Below are 17,573 nucleotides of genomic sequence, written 5' to 3'. Positions count from 1 at the left end.
GTCCCACCTTGCCCTACTCACAAAATGGTGATCACCCCGAGGCCTGGCATACCACTCTCCATCCATGAATAGGCTGTTATTTGTAAACACAGTTATTTTGAAGTAGCATCTCGATTCCCCCTGTTGTCACGCAGCTGTGTCTCACACTGTCGAATAGCTGCAGAATGTACCGTAGCATGGATGTGCTATGTTTTACTTGAATATTTCCTTATTGATAAACACTTAGGCCATTTCCAATTTCTTTCTTACTCTTACTGGCAATGCTGCTGTGAACATTCTTGAGTATTTTTTATGTGTGTACTCGTACTGTTTTTCTTTTCTTTCTTTTTTTTTTTTCCCTCTGCACAAGAGGCTTCTAGAAATGGAATTACTAGGTTGTAGGGTATGTGGGTTTAAAATGTTAATCAATATTGCCAAATTACCCTTGCGGTGGTTGAGCCAACTCCCATCCCTTCAATGGTCTATGAGTGTTCATTTCCCGTCATCCTTGCCAGCACTGCTTGTTATAAATCATTTTAATTTTTCCCAATCTGATGGGCAAAAAATGGTATCGTGTCGTTTTCATTTGCATTTGCCTGATTGCTAGTGAGATAGAACATCTTTTCATACGTTTATTGGCCAATTTAGTTCTTCCTCTGCGGATTTCTAATTCACTCCCAATTTTTTCACTTTTGTCTTTTTTTCTTATTGATTTGTAGGGGCTCTTTGCATATTAGTGATATTCTCTTGCAGTGTCTTACTTCTATTTTCATGTTGTTTATGGTGTCTTCTGCTGTACAGATGTTTTCCGTGTTTATGTAGTTAGATTTGTCAAATTTTCACTTTGCAGCCTCTGGATTTAATGTTTGGCATAGGAAGGCTTCTCTTCACTGCACAAAGTCTCATTTCAAATGTGAGTTTTATTGCTGAAAATCTTCTCAAAGCTGTGGCTGTAGGCTCCTTCCCAGCTGTCTGCTCCTCTCGGCAGTTGCAGAACTGTCTCTGGCGGGAGTGGGGGGCAGTGGCTCCATCTGTCCACGCTTCAGCTCTGTTCTTCCTTTTACGTCCATCGAGGGTTGAGATCACTGCCATCTTTGCATCTCTTGGATGCTCGGCCCTGTCTCTCCTGTCTCTCATGGGGTCCCACCCGAACTATTTCCCCATTAGGCAGTAGTAACTAGGAATGCCTCTGTGGTATGGGGACAGGATGCCAGCTGTCAGGGAGTGTGCTGCCCTCACCTTCTGCCTGTCGGTCGAGGCCCAAGTCATGTGGACTGACAAATAGACTTTGTCCCTGGTTTCTGAAGAAATGCTATTCTTTCTGGAGGGCAGGCTCTGAGCCAGCCCTAGTTCTGTCTCCACCAGGAAGCCTTCCAGGATCTCCTTCCTCTTTTTCCATAATCTTGGACCAGACTCCACCTCTCCCTGCTGCTCTTTCATGCTCTTGCCTTCTCAGTACAGGACTTGGGAGACAGAGCCCGTGCGGGGTACCATACAGCTGTTAGGTCTTCCAAGCTAGGAATCAAGCAAGAGTAAAGTACCTTGTTCTACCCAAGGAGCTCAAAGCTTGTGCTCAACTGCTGTCATCCCTGCCAAGCTCATCCTGTTCCTACAGTGTCCATCCCATGCCTTACACATTTGTTTGTCCCTGGGCACCTTGAACTTGCCAGGTGTTATGTTGGGCCTGAGGTCTGAAGAGAACAAAATGTCCAACTGCATGTCTCCTGGTGGAACTCAAGTCCCCACTTCTCTGTCAGCAGCATGCGGCTCCCCCTCCCCGCCGCCGGAGGTAGGATAGATACTGTACTCAGAGAATGAAAGGGGACACCTTATAGATCGTAGCTTACCGTGACTATAACAAAACACCCGGAACAGCCATCTTATAGAACAAAGGTTTGTTTTAGAGGTTCTGGTCCATGATTGTCTGGCTCCATTACTTCAGCTCTATAATGAGGTAGCATATGGTGGTAGAAGAATGTACAGAACACAGCCCTTATTGCAGGAGAGAGTGGGGCCTCCATCTCCAATGAAAGCACACCTCCATTGACCTAAGGACCCTGTTCCCAGGGGTGCCTCCCTGGGGAGTATGCCTTTAATACAAGGGCCTGTGGGAGGCATGCAAGCTCCCAGCTATAGCAAGATGCTAGAGGAAATAGTCCCTATAGCCTCCTGGAAATGAGGCCTCAGTGCGCTGTAGAGGGCAGAGTGAGTCAGGGGAACTGGGAGGTCTCTGAAGCACGGCTTAACCTAACACCCAAGGCCGCCACCTCTGACTCATGGCTGCCATCCCTGGCTCACAGGTGCTGGATTTCTGTCGGGATATCTTCCCTCCAATCATGATGGGATGTCTCTGTCCATCTATCTCTTCTACCCTTTGCATCTATCTCAGTCACCAGGCTCATAGTGGGCACTTAACTGAAGGAGTGGGAAGATGAATGAATGAAAGGTAGTGTGTGGTCAGAGGGTTCAGGCCTGGGGAAGAAGCGACTGGGTTGGCTTGAGGGCTAACTTGCTAGGGGCATGCCAGTCCTTGCAGCTGTCAGGCTCCAGTCTGTATGATGAGACTAAGCCTCTTAGACTCTGATTCTGTGTGGTGCCTCCCAGAATAGGAATATAACTTCTGTGACATGCTGTTGCTTGCAATGTTCACCCCCTTTCTCCTAGTGCTGAAGCCACTTTGGCAGCATCCTCCAGTTGCTGCCAATCAGGCACTGGATTTTCAGGGCTCTCTATGCCCTGCTGAGGGTCAAGGAGCCAACAAGGCAGGTTGGAAGGAAGCCCTGCCCCTGCTCTGGTCCCTTGGTCCTCCTTACATCCTTCCTGGGGCTCAGCACATGGGCAGGCCTCGTGTCCAGGAGAGAGCTGACTTCCACTGCAGCTCCTCCCTGCCCCAAATCATTGTCATGCTCTGCCTGTGGTCCCATTTCCATAGCAACTTCTTGTGATGCCTTGGGGAGGAGAGCGAGAGCATCAAAAAGGGTTGGGGGAAGGGAGCTGGAGACCCATTCGTTGTCTGGGAGCATGGCAGTGGGGGCTTGAGAAGCACTCATGGGGATGGCTTGGCCTATAGGCTCAGGTAGAGCTTAGGGCTGCCAGCCAGGTGGTCTGGAGACCTGCCAGGGACTCGGCTGTCCATGTTGGCCTGAGCCTGGCTGGCTCATGCCAGTCTACTGGAGCCAACTTGGGCAGCCACTGAGGGCACTCCTACCTGGCTGGACCTGGCTTTGGAGACCCAGGCCTGATGAGTCATCCAGGCTCTGGCTACTCCCCTGTGCCACTGTGTTCTGTCTTGATCTCCAGGATCTTTGGCTATTGGGAGACACCTTTGGGGCCATCTGAAATGGGGTACAGTTTAGGGATGGAGGGCTGTAGGGTCAGTGGGCCCTTTCTTGTGTGGTCCTTTTGCTATAGACAGGATCCTGCTTGGCACCTGCTTCTCTGCCTCCTTCTAGGAGGATCTGCACCCCAGGCGGCAAGACTCCACCTTCCAGATCCCACCCTCTCACCTGCATCATGGCTAGAAATTTCACTGACACCATAGATTGCTAGAACATAGACTCTGAGCCTTTGCTATTTCCTGTCCTCATTGCACCAATCACCCTGGAGCCCCATCGACCCATCCTTCCATTCATCTGATCTTAAAGGTCTGTGAGAGGCTCTGGGATCAGGCCGGTGCTGGATGGCCCCACATGGAAAAAACCAGAGAACTCAGAGTCTGCCCTAGGAAAGGTGGGTGAAGTCTGCTGGGACAGGCAGCTTTTCCAGGCACTCTCCACCTTCATTTTCCCCATGATCTTTGCTTTCCGTGGACTACTATTTGAAGGTGGGTTGTCATGGTGCTCCCAGAGTTACACATCCGTGAAATCACACTTGTGATGTGCCTGTCATGTTTTCCCCTAGTACACAGACAAATAAACACACACCAATGGAAATAAAACTGTTTGCATATTGTCTTAATACCCACATGCAACCCAGAGATGTGTATCTCACACTCTGAGAAACACAGATCTGATCAAGACCTCTTGTTGATAACTCAGAAAGGGATTGAAGACTTGGAGAGGATGAAGAAACTGAGGTAGAGGAAAAACTCTGCTTAGGGCCACAGGGTCATGGAGTGAGACAGCTGGGAGCCCCTGCCTTGTTTCTAACCTTCCAGTAGCATCCTGTACCAGAGGACTCGGGCTGGACCCCCTAGAATCTTTTCTGCTCCTGTTTGGGGAGCCATTGGGAAAGCGTGAAAAGGGAGTAAGACAGGAAATGGCAGGGATCTTTGGGGACAGGAAAGGTGGGGCTCAGGCCCTGGGAGAGGCATCCTGGGCTCTATTAACTACAGTCCCTCACATTAGCTTGAAGCCTGCCTTAGCACCTGGTGGAAGGGGAGGAGGCAAGCAGTGGTATTGATGGACACCCGCTGTGCTTTAGTGCCTGTGTCCCTGCAATTCTATTGCAGTTTTGGCAGAAAGAGGAAACAAAAGTGAGGCTTAGGGACTTGACTGCCCCAAGATCACAGGTCAGTTGTGGGGACAAGCAGCCAGATACCCAAGTCCCCAGAGCCTCACTGCCCCAGCTGGTGGCATGAGCATGCAAGTGCACATATGCCATTGAGTAGAACGTGTGTGTGTGCGCTTCTGTGTATGGGTGTGCATGTGTGCATGCGTGTGGTGTGTATAGTGTTAATTGCCCAGCTGGGTAGACTCAGACCCTTTTGCATAGTTCCTTCTTATACCGCCCTACTGCCCTGTCTGACAGTCACCTCCTCTTCCACCCCACAGCCTCCTGTATCCACAGGCCCCGAGATACTGGTTTCTATGGGCAAAAAGCCCAACTGAGCCAGACCCAGGCTGACCCCAGCCCAGCTGCATCCAACAGTACCCAGTCACAGGTAAGAGGCTGTTTGTGGGTTAGTGGGACTTCTGGGGGAGTGGGAGGGACTGTCTCAGGGCCCTCCTTCAACATGCTTCCATCTGTCCTTCTCCTCTGAAATCAAATCCCAGTAGCCCTTTCTATGGCCAGTCCTGGTCCACAGCCAGCTCAGAAGCCTGGGGCCCTTGTCCCAACCACATGGTATCACACACAGTGCTAGCTAATAGGTTCCCGTTTGGTATGGGGGGGGTGGGTCTCTAAAGGCAAGCTGACACACTCGGTCCTTAGTCTTGTCACATTGTTGACCAAATCTATGCTTGATTCCAAGTCAGGAGGGAGTGGGAATGTGTGGACAGAGATAGTCAGTGTCCAAGAAACTGTCAGGAGGCCAGCCTTGGCTCTGATGTGTCGAGTTAATGGGGCTCCACGGCCGACATTTAGGTCCAGACACCTCCAGGGCAAGACAAGGCTCATGTCCTAGGTGTATGTATTTGTGACAAGTACTGTCAGCTTGCTGACCTTGGCTTTGTGTGAACGGAGCAGATGGTCTCTTGTTCTATATCACAAGGAGCAGGGCACCCACAGCGTGGGAGGTGACAGGCCCTCCCATTCCTTGTCCCATGTGAGGGAATGTGTGGGAACTATGGTGTTATTAATGAGATGGGAGGGCAGTAGGAGGGGAAGGCAAGGGACCTGGGATGCTACTTGATTTGACCACACAGCTTAACTGTGACAGGTAAGTCACCTTACTTCTATGTCTGAGCCAATGAGAAGGCTACGGTGGTTGTTTGCAAAGTAGGAATGGTGGTACAGGCTAGACCATGGGACTGTCTGCTCAGAAGACCTCCTGTCTGGGCCTGGGGGACATTTTTGTGTGTGACTTGGCAGGAAGCACACCCCACTTTTCTCTCCCTGACACTAGGTGTCACTCTGAGGTCCATAAGACCCATCAAAACAATCCTGATAATTGGCTGGTCCTGGGTGGATTGGTTACCTGTGTTAGTTACTAGGTGAATGGCAAGAGTCTGAGGACAGAGTTCTCTGTGGTTCCCAGATGACCAGGCATAGTGTTCTAGGTTCTGCTTCATCCTGACCGGGAGGCCGCTGCAGTCACCCCCCCCCACCCTGTGGGCAGCAGCACTGACAGGGTAACATGGGATCACTCCAGGAAGTACAGGGCATGGAAGCTGGCTCAGCTGGTGCCTGGCAGGGCTGGCTGAAGGGGATGACTCCAGGCCAAGGCTGGAAGCCTGTAGGGTCCTTTAAAAAACATCTATTTTTCTGGTTATAAAATGTAATGTGTGTTCTCAGTAGAAAAACGCAAGGGTGTTTTGCCCGTCAGTCTTTTACAAAATATGTATTTATGACATAATTGGGATCAAGCTGTACTTACTGTTTTCTAACCTGCCTTTTGCACTTAATACTACACCAAGATCATTTCCCCATCATTAAATACTCTTCTATAATGTGATTTTTAATGGCAGCATAATGTTCCAGCCTGTGTTGCTGTGTCCCATTTAACTAGTTCTCTGTTGTGTATTTTGATGGTTTCCAGTGCTTTGTCACTATACTAAAACCTTGGTGAACAAAGTAGTGCACAGAGGGTGAGGACGGCAGAAAAGGGCTGAAGCAGGGGAGGGCAGTCTGAGCAGTGTTGTGAGGCTGAGCACTGGCATTGTGTTTGGGCCTGGGTTGCTGGGAAGGGGTCTGGTGCCAGCTGGGATGAGTTTGTTCCACTGTGCTGAGGGGCAGGCGCCTGGCTTAGTGAACCCCTGAAATCCTGAAGAAGCCCAGAGTTTTTTTTTCTCTCCCTTGCCTCCTCGTCACTTCTTGAAGCACTCCTGTGTTTGGGAAGGGGCAGGGTAGCAGGCTGGAGGAAGTTACAGGCAAAGCTAGGACCCAGCTGAGAGGCCTCACTCATCTCAGTAGAGTGGGATCTATCTGTGGGGTTTCCATGGAGCCCCTATGAACTTAGGGGAGCCCTGTCCAGTTCTCTTCCTTTCAGGGAGCGTGCATTTCTTGGCTTTTGCCCGGATGAACATGACTGCTCAAATGGGTCTTTCCGCATTGTCTCAGTCAGGGCTGGTGGCTCATGATGGGGACCCGGGAGAACCAGGGATAGCTTCCCTGATACCTGGGAGATGTTGTTGGACTTGGCCCTGCTCCTATGGAGGCTGGGATTGCCCATGGGTATGTGTGTATGTGGCTTCTCAGGACAGAATGTCTCCAGAGTCACACATCTGTCCTTATAAGGTAGATGCTAGGTGTTCCATGTTTGTTCCCTGGTGTCATCAATGGCCCAGTGGTTCATTCATTCTCATTCTCCTGACTTGCTGAACACCCACTGCACAGTATGTGTGGCTCTGTAAGGCCAGAACAAGTGTAAACACATGATGGGGGCTTCCAACACTGGCTAGCTGGCATGGGACAGATGGTAGAGGCTCCTGTGAGCACAGACAAGGAGGGAGAGCAAAGGCCCAAGGTTCTGGACAAACCAGACCTAGAGGTCACCATGGTAGTGACCCAATTCCCAGGCTCTGGGTCACTGGTAGAGACAAGGTGGGTTGCCAGAGAAGCTAGAAGGCAAGTCTAAAGACCCCAGCTCTATTTTAGACTTGATGGCAAGCTTAAACTGGGAGTTTTAGAAGGGGCATATTCAGGGTGGCTGTAGGCTGTGAGAGAGCAGAGTTTGGGAGATGTGTGTGGTAGGCACAGCTTACTCAGGCAGTTTTGGAGGAGAAGACAGGAATCCTATTAGGAGGTGTGGCTATTGTCAGGATCCAGGTAGCTGAGAAAGCCTCAAAGCCTAGGCTAGAACATGAAGAGAGGAATCTAGGGCTCACTGCCCACCATAAACCCCATCTCTGGGCTCTCTAGCGACAGCCTGCCCTTTTACTGCAGCTCTGCAAATGAGAGATTGGGTCTCTGGATTCACAGTCCCAAGGAATTCCTGCCAACTCACTCTCCTGGCCACTCCTCCCCGAAACCTAATGCTTGGTACCTTCAGTGACCTTTGTAAAGCAGGGAGGAGTGCTGATTGCTGATATTAGGTTCAATTCTATCACCCTTTCCTTTCCCAAAGAGAGCCCATGTGGTGGGACTGGGTAGGTGCAGGCTCCTCTCAGCCCCTCCAGCAGGCCTTCCTTCGCCTGTGCTTCTCCTCAGGGACCTGCAGCAGTTCCACCCTGCTGATTCTGTCACGATCTGACTGCGCCCAGCCTTTGTACCCATCTTCTTTCCAATAGGTGACCTGCCTCACCCAAGCTCAGTCTTGCTTCCCATCACCTCCTTCTAGAATGATGTCCTCACAACCAGCTAAGTCTCACCTCTCTAAGATGCCTTCTCTGACCTCTTGGCCCCTTCACTAGCCCACTGACACCTTTGCCTGGTCCTCCCCAGCCCTGATGGTGTACGGTGAGCTAACCTAACCTGTCATCGTCTTCAGCTCGCTTTCATCCTGCTGTCCTCATCCTCTTGTTCCCCATTCTCCTGCCTATATGCTGTTCCCACTCCATGTGTCACTGTCAAAGCTCTTCCCAAGCCAGGGAGCTCTGGGGGCTGGGAGCCTAAGCCCTGCTCTGCATCCGGACACTGTATGACTTACTTTCCTATTGCTGTGACAAAACCCCATGCACGAGGTGACTTGCAGGAGGAAGGGCTTATTCGGTGCCTGGTTCCAGAGGGAGAGGAGTCCAGAGGGAGTGGTGACATGGAGCGGGAGCAGAGACTGAGAACATATTTCTGGAATCCGAAGCAGGAAGCAGACAGCGGAAAACGAAATGACATGAGTCTTAATGCTCAAAGCCTGCTTCCCTGGGCAATGATGGGGCACACCTTTTATCCCAGCAGTTGGGAGGCAGAGACAATTAGATCTCTCTGAGTTCAAGGCCAGCCTGGTCTACAGAGTAAGTTCCAGGACAGCCAGGGCTACACAGAGAAGCCCTGCTTGAAAACAAAACAAACGAAAAGCTTGCTTCCAGTGACACACCTCCTCCAACAAGGCTCATACCTCCTAAGCCTTCCTAAACAGGCTCACCAGTTGATAATTAAATGGTAAAATGCCTGAGATTATGGGGAATAACTCTTTCAAACCACCAAAGACACCCAGGGAAGTTATTATAGACAGGGGTCCCTTGAGGTCCACCCAAACCCCTCCTGATGTGGAGTTGCTAGAGAAACTCAAGAATGTAGATGATTAAGGAAGTCCAGTCATTTCATGTGTGTGTGTGTGCGTGTGTGTGTGTGTATGTGTGTGTGTGTATGTGTGTGTGTGTGTGTGTGTGTGGTGTGTGTGTGGTGTGTGTGTGTATAGGTTAGAGGTCAACCTTAGGTATCATTACCCAGGTCACCCACCTTGTATTTTGAGACATTGCCCTGAAGCTTGTTGAGTAGGTTAGGCAGACTGACCAGACCCAGGGGTTGTCTGCCTCCTCAGAATTGGCATTACATAGTATATACCACCACTTTAGTTTTTAATTAAAACAAAACTTTTGGTTCTGAGGATTGAATTCATTGAATTGAATTATGCATGAGATTTGAGAACTTTGCCAATGAACTAGTTCCTTACCATCCCAGTCACCCCATAATAATCATTCAGATTGGGACTCTTTGGCCCAAATCAGGCTCACACCAGGGGAGAATGGGTGTCCATTTGACCTTTCTTTGCACAGTTGCAAGACTGATGGCCTCACCCTGTCCAGGCCCCGGAACAGTTCTGGTGGGGTTCTTTCCTCTGCCAAATGAGCTGGATCTGCCTCCCAGAAGTTCACAGTGCCATGGTGGGTAGGACAGCACTCAGGAGCTCTCTCCCACCTCAGAGCCCAATGAGGGTCCATCTCCTGGAGGGGACTCACCAGTATCTTAGGCCTGATGGACACAGTACTTCCTCCCTGTACCTTTGCCCTCTCAGTCAGGGAGCAACACATGGTAAGTGCGACATGTGTCTCTATTGGTTGTGTGTCTGTGGATTCGGTGTCACCCACCGGTGTCTCCAGAACACAGCCCATCCTCCAGTTCACTACATTCATGTCACAGACATAGGGAAGAGGGATGCTGTTGGGCCCATTTACGCAGACCTCGTGGAGAACGCACTGTGTGCAGTGTCCTAAGGATGGTGTGAGCAAACAGGGGGGTTAGAGAAGGCGGTAACCTGTCAAAGCCACACAAACCATGAGGACTTGAGTGTGTGGGGTGTTAGCAGGCTGCACAACAGAGCTCCATACCTATGTGGCTTAAACACTAGGAGGCCAGAGGGCTGTGAGGGAAGGCCTGTGCCAGGCCTCTCTGCCTGGTTCCCCCATGTCTCTCCACATGATGTCACCACATGATGCTCTGTTGCAAAATTGCCCTGCAAAAAATATTTAATTGATTTAGACTGGCTCTCCATATTTTAAAAAAATGTATGTGAATCCATAGTTGTTGTTTTTAATTAGATTGTATTTATTTACTTTGTGTGCCAGGACAACTTGTTGAAATAGATTCTCTCCCACTCCTTGGAGATCAAATGCAGTTCATTAGGCTTAACAGCAGGCATCTTTACCCTCTGGGACATCTTACTGGCCCATATTTTTTTATTTTGCCAAACAATTGTATTGAATTAAAGGCCATCCTACTCTTGTGTGACTGCATCCTAATTAGCTAATTACATTCTAACATCCCACCTTCCAAATAAGGGCATGGTCACATTTTGACCTTATTTAGGGGTTTCAGTTTCAATGTGTTATGTGTTTTGATGTTGGGGGTGGAAACCAAGGCTTTGTGCACATTAGGTAAGTGTCAACAGCTGAACAGTATCCCCAGCTCTCATGACAGGGTCTTGATATGATTAAGGCTGGCTTCAAAATCTAGACCCTCCTGCCTGTGATCCTTGTGTGCCACTATACCTGGCCACCCATTGTAGCAAGGGACCTATGGTCTGATTTATGCAGCAGTGAGCAGTCCCAAGATGGACCAGATGGAGTGATGGATGGTTTGTAGGCTACCACACGGGTGCTTGGAACCAAACCCCAACCCCCTGTAAGAGAACCAACTCCTGAATCATTTCTCCAGCCCCACTGCGTGTCTATTTTTGTTGCAGCAGAGGTTAAGCTCAAAAGAGGAAGCAACTAGCAAAGTGTTTGGTTTGGTTTATTTACTCTGCAAACACTCATGAAGCATGGCTGTAGGCTAGGATGAGCTGTACCCAGGGACACAGAGATGAAGTGACTATGGCTCCCCAGCCATGGGTAAGCAGGCAGTCATAGGTGACAGTAAAAGTTGTGTCTGGGTTCATGGTCCTACTGTAGCCAGGGTCTGTGTTGAGGTATGTGGCCTGTGCCACATAGATACCTGGGGTCTGGGCTGCAGCCTATGGCATTGTTGGCATGCCAGGAGGGCTGAGCCACTGCTGGAGCCATGCTGATCTGAGTGGCCTGTGTTGTCTAAGCCCCAGGTGCCATGGAGGGCTATGTCTGGGTCCATGTCCCTATAGCAGCCATGGTCTGAATTGACAGCCATAGCTCCTGTTACCACCAAGTTTCGATGCTTGGGGTCTGATCAACCACCTGAGACCATGTTGGTGTCTGAGAGCCATGCTGCTGCCAGGGCCATACTGATCTGGGTGACCTGAACTACCACAGGGGCCATGCAGATGTCTAGGCCTGAGCTGCTGCCAAGGGCCATATCTGGGTTTGTGGTCCTGCTGAAGTTGGGGGTCTGTGTTGATGTCTGTGACCCATGTTACCACAGGGGGCCATAAGAACCATGCATGATGAAATTCAAGGGCCTCTGTCCTTCTCTGGCCCTGCCTCTTGCTGGACACTACAGCAAGAGAGCTGGCCCTAATGAACTGGGCATGGAGAGCTGGCCTTTTGCACTCTGGAGAGATGGCCCCACCCAACACCACAAGCCTGGGAAAGGTGGCTCTGCCCTGAGCCTGAGGCGGGGTGGCCCTAGTTGCCAGGTCTGACCAGCTCAATTACTGCCCAAGCCCACATGGAGGGCTTTGGGTTGGCCCGTTCTAACATCCACTCCACTTATGAGCTACTGGAGCATGTGAAAGGACTGGTCCTTCAGGATGCTACCCAGAGGACCTCCATGACTTGGGGTGGCTGTGGGATATCTGAGAGGGATGTTGGTGAGGGTTCATTGATGATGGTGTACCAGAAACCAGAGGCCTTGAACCAAACCAATGAATGACTCATTGCAATAAACACTTCCAAGAAGGCTGATAGGACAAAGTGTATACATCATAGCTCCCAATGCCAGAAGACAATGAAGAGGTGTCCAGGAGGCAGGAGAGATGGAGAAGCAAAGAGGCTTTTGTTTGTTTTGTTTTAAATTTTCTTTTGTGGGAGGATGCTGCAAGGGTGAAGGCCAGATGTGGAGAGACTGGGAAATTGGTGGAATGGGGGTGTGTGCGTGCACATGAGGTGAAATTCTGAAATAATAAAGAAATAATGTTTAGACAAAAAAGTTGCATCTGCTCTGGAACTGGCAGTGTAGGATCCATTCCCCGCTCTGCTTCTCCCAGATGATGTGAATTGAGGTAATTTACTTTATCCGGATGGGCCTCAGTCTTGTTACCAGCAAATTGGGACTAATAAAGGCATCTATCTGCCTTGTGCAGTTGTAGTAGTCTGATGCATATAAAGGGCTGGCCAACAATGCCCAACAAATGTGTCTGGAGAGGCTCAGCTCCAGGGAGTGTGATAGAGGGCATGAGGGGCTTGGGTTACTCCTGTGGGAGTCCTGGCAGACATGGTGGGTTGTGAGCCAAGGAAGGACAGGGCGGAGCTGTCATTACAGCACAGATGAGCCACACCGCACCAGATGTGGGGGTAGACAGCCTGGAAGTCAGCAGGGCCTGGCACTGTGCATGTGGCCTGGGAACATGCCCCCCACCCCCAGGCAGATCAAGGGTTAGGGAAGAGGTGTGTGGTGCTTGCTGGCACTTAGGTTTGCCAGCCTTCAGTTGAGGGGAGATGAATTAAAATTCCTCTTGAAGAAGTTAACAATTTCCCAATTAAGGGACATACAGCGGTGAGAAGCCTCAGAGGCCTTTCAGTCAAGAGGCTCTTCTGCGTGGTGAAAGGCCGCCTGGGCTTGGAGTGCTGCGGAGCTGCTAGCAAGACTGCTGAAGAGGGCGCCTGGCCAAGGCCCAGACCAGACTATGAGATGGGCTCTGTGTGTGTGTGTGTGTGTGTGTGTGTGTGTGTGTTTAGTATCCCATGTAGCTTGTAAGCCCACAGACCCATGACTTCCAGTAACGTCCTGGCCCTCACAGCCCACCCTGCACTGAGCCAGCCCAAGGCTTTCCTCTGTGCTGCCGTTTCTTATTCCTTTTTTGATCAGTTTTTTTCATATAATGCATCAAGTCCCTTTGTCCTGATCACATCCAGAGCCCTGGCTGAACTTGGTGAAGCACAGAAAATGGGATCATTCCTGGGAGCTTCCCTTAGGGTAGAGTACAAATGGGAGAAGGCCCGGCCCATCTTCTTGGCTTCTTAGGACCCATGGTCCCTGGTATGGAGGCACACCTGCTACCCTAGCTTTCCTGGTGACATGTGGGTGTGGTTTTGGTGTTTGTTGGGTGGTAGCCTAGCACCCACACCCAGCACTACACATCTGGCTTTGTGGAAGATTCTAGGATTTGCCCAGCTTGAATCTAACCATTTATTGTGTGCTCTAGAGCTGGCAGCCTCAGGCCTGCAGGGTTCCACTGCCTCCTACCTCTGTGATGTCTTGATGGGGGAAGTGATGAGCAACCCATTCACAGATGAAGTGACCTTCAGTTCAGGGGGGCCTTCTAAGTCCCTAAGCAGTGAAAGGCTGTGCGAAAGACTGGCCGTGTCCCCTCCTATCAGTGACAGCCTAGGCCTTTACCCTAAGTCCCACTATTCCCAGTGGACTCCAAGGTCATTCGAGGAGCCTGCGACATGGTGGCTCCTCCGTCCAGGCCATGTGGAAATAAGGTAGCGGGAATGTTTGCAGCCCACACCTGCCATACCCCCTCCCTCCCCTGTGTGTCCTACTTTCTCGGCCTGTCACAGCCAGACTGACTGTGTAAACACCCAGAACTGTGAAAGCCTGGCCCTCCAAAAGGCCAACCAACCATGAGGCACTCTTGGGAGTGCTGGGGGAAGGGAGACCAGCAGCCCCAGGGATGCAGGTCCTATAGACACCCCTGGTGGGGCTGGGGAGTCCCGAGCAATGGCTCTCAGCAGGGAGCTGAGGGGATCTACATTTAAATCCCAGCCTGGATTACAGTGTGACCCAGCCTCTGCTCTCTCTTGGGTGTCACAAAAAGAGGTGTAGTGAGAGTTAGAACTAGCTGGCTGTGCAGGGCATGGGGCTGCTTGGGTGCTTGTTTGAAGAACAGAGACACCCTAAGAGCACTGATTGGTGGACCTGCATTCCCAGCTCTGTTGCTTGAGTAACATATCCTCAGTTTTCTCGTCTGCACAATGGACACAATAACACTTCTTCCAAGCAAGTATTAGACTCCATGGAAGTCTACTTTGAGGACCGAGTCTGAGCCATTTAATGAACTACATTTTCTTGAGTACTCAGTGGCTTTGCCTGGGCTCAGCTGTCATAGAATGAGTGGGTGACATAGTATCCACCTGTGTTAACAACCCGAAGTTCACAGGATCAAGGAGAAATGCTATGAACCTCAACGAGAAGGAGCAGCGAGGGCTTGGAAGTCGGGGAGCACTCCCTGGCAGAGTCTGGTCCTTGGAGTTCAAGAGGACTGTGAGAAGTTGGGGAGGAAGAGGGGTGGTGGAGAGCCTCCCTGTTTGAGAGCAGTGCCAGCAAGGATCTGACTGCATGAGTAAGCCTGGGGCAAAATATGAGTTGCCCAAGGGCAGCATTGGCAGTAGAAATAGGGAGACAGACAGATGGGGACTCTGGTAGGGATGGAGGCATAAGAGTTGGGGTATCTCCCAACATAGGACGGGGCAGACACATAGTCTGGATCCAGCACAGAGTTAACCTGAGGGTCAAGAGGTCACATAGGGTTGGTGAACTGCCCACAGCCCGGCTTCAAGGCTTCAGGTAGCAGGTAGGAAGGGCTGGGAGAAAGGTTACAACAGCTTTTCAAGTTGGCAAGCTCTGCCTGTGGGAGTTAGCCTGAGGGGCAGCCACAATCCAGAGCAAAGAAACCAAGGGCTTGGCTGTTTGAGGGTTATGAAAGGGTGAGGTGGGAGGAGTCTGTGGTGGGCGTGGACCCCCGGGGTCTCGTTACTGAGTGCCTCTGCTGAACAGCCAGGCCCTGGTAGAACTCTCCCACTGACCTGTTGGATTTACACTGCAGTCTGCATAGAGGTGGACTCTCAAGCGGATTGTGAAGAGTTTGGGACTAGGCTTTGAGCGGCCAGTGCCTTGCCTGCCCTGGACTGTGCTTTTCTGAGCTTGAATTGTCTTCTTTTACACTGGTGGCTGGTGGTGGTGATCCCTAGCCTTCCCTGGGCAAGCTCAGTGCATCAGCAACCAACTAATGTAGTTCTTGATTTCATCTATGGGGAAGTTAAAGGGTGACCGATGCCACACAGCACAGGAGGGGTTATGCCAGGGGTTAGTATGGTCCCCTGGAATCTGATGGTCCCCTGCCAGACTTTTGGGACCCAGAAAGTCTTTTCAGGCACAAGCCACTGAAGGAGGCTGTAAAATCTCTGCACCAAATTAAAACCTATGAGCTCTTCAAAGCAATGAAACATCTCCCTAATAAAAGAGGAAGCATACTTAGGTATGGCCTAAGTGAATGGGGGTGACTTCCGGGATTAATCCAGGATGTATGGGAGGGCACCCAGCTGGGAAAGGCACACGGTGGATATCGTAACAAATCTTTTGCTCCAGAGAGAAATAATCCCTAATGTGTACTGTGAGAGGGGAGGGCACACTGGCCCTCGGCAGCACCATCCCTCTTCAGCTGGGCAGGCAAGGTCTCGGTGAGGGCAGCCTCACCCCCAGGCTGTGGACCTTCAGCGACAGTCTCACCATCCCTCCTTGGGTGGACAGGGGATCTGCCTGAGTCTGCTGCCGCCGCTGTGTCTGTCTGGGAAGCTTGATTCTTTCTTCATCTGGCCTCAAGCCCAAGCCTGTGTATTATTCCAAGGAAGGCTCCTCATAGCCTAGCGGGTCTGTTTGCCTCAGTTTACCTGTTTGGGTACTTGCTTCAAACCCAACTCTCTAACCTGCTATTCAAGCTCCTTGTATGTCTCTGTGTAAACACAAAAATGAAGGTTTCCTGCTCCCTCCTTCCTGTACAAGCTCTTTGGAGGCTGTGGCAAGGCTTTGGGGGACCTGGAGACCATTCTCTGCTTGGGGCTGACTTGTCCTTTCATTCATTCCCTCACACACTCACCAGACACTGATAAACCACCCACTCAGTGCTGGCCGATGACCTGGGCTCAGAGTGAGTTCCGGCACAGCTAGGGCTACACAGAGAAACCCTGTCTCAAAACAACAAAATGGGATGGGTAAGAGGCTCTGAGGAGGGCCCAGATGCCTTTCTGAGTTGGCGACATTGAACAAAGGAGACAAGAGGAGGGCCTGAGGGTGGTGGGGTTTTCTGTTAGAAGCCAGAATGACTGGAAAGAATGAGCAGAAAGGGAGAGGCAGTTTGGAGGGAAGCCTGATGTTAGTTAGTGGCAGTGCAGTACTAAGGTGTGCTAAGTCGGAGAGTGGTGGATTCAGTCTGTGCTTTCCTTTGTGGGAGAGAACATAAACTTGGTGTGAGGGTTGGAGCAGGGGGGAGCTGTGGTCTCAAAAGTGGCTGGTACCGGATCTCCGGGAGGGGTGGGGTGTATCGTAGCCGAGGGCAGCCCGAGCCTGAGCATTGGGTGTAGATGTGGGAATGGGACCGTGCTTGTGTGGATGGTGGGGTGTGGCTAAGAGTCTGGATTGGGTGAGATCAGTTTGGTCAGGATTAAGGAATGAACCTTTTTGGGGGTGGTCACTGTTTTAAGAGTTGGGATCTCTGGGGCAGTGGAACCCTCAGAACCTTGTTCTGAGCTTGCTTTGCTTATGGACAACCCAGTGGCCCAAGCATAAGCATCATTTATTGGGCCAGTGTTAATGATTTACTGCCTATGCTGGTCGGTTTTTATCAATTGACATAAACCTAGACATATCTGAGGAAAGGGACTCTTAATTGAAAAAATGCCTCTACAGGATTGGCCTGTAGGGAGGAGAAAAAAAAAAAAAGGTTGGCCTGTAGGCAAGTCGGTGCAGAATTTCTTAATTGATTGATGTGGGAGAGTCCAGCCCACAGTGCGCAGTGCCAGCTCTGAGCAGGTGGTCCTGGGGCGTATAAGAATGCAGGCTAAGCAAGCATGCGTGGGGTGGTGCTGGGAGTGAGGGAGCCAGTAAGTGGTACTACACCATGGCCTCTTCATCAGCTCCTGCCTCCAGGTTCCTGCCTTGAGTCCTGCCCTGACTCCCTCAGTGATGGACTGTTATCTGGAAATGTAAGCTGAAATAAACCCTTTTTCTCCCCAAGGTCATAATGTTCATCACAGCAGCAGAAACCTTATCAAGACTGCTGTCTGCAGTCCTCACAAGAACACTCCTCAGCCCGCCCACATCTCCAGGGTCAGAGGTGTTGCCCTAGTCTATGGGCCTACCTCATTGTCAGTCCAGTACACACAGCCTCCTTCCAGACCCTCTGTGCTGAGAGGAGACAGCAAGAATGCTTCACTCTGTGTATGTCTGTGTGTGTGTGTGTGTGTGTGTGTGTGTGTGTGGCACGT

The sequence above is a fragment of the Phodopus roborovskii genome, unplaced genomic scaffold, assembly GCF_943737965.1.
Source record: "Phodopus roborovskii unplaced genomic scaffold, PHOROB, whole genome shotgun sequence".
In the NCBI taxonomy this organism is placed as follows: Eukaryota; Metazoa; Chordata; class Mammalia; order Rodentia; family Cricetidae; genus Phodopus; species Phodopus roborovskii.
The sequence above is the reverse complement of the archived record's forward strand: the minus strand, read 5'-3'. Positions refer to the sequence as shown.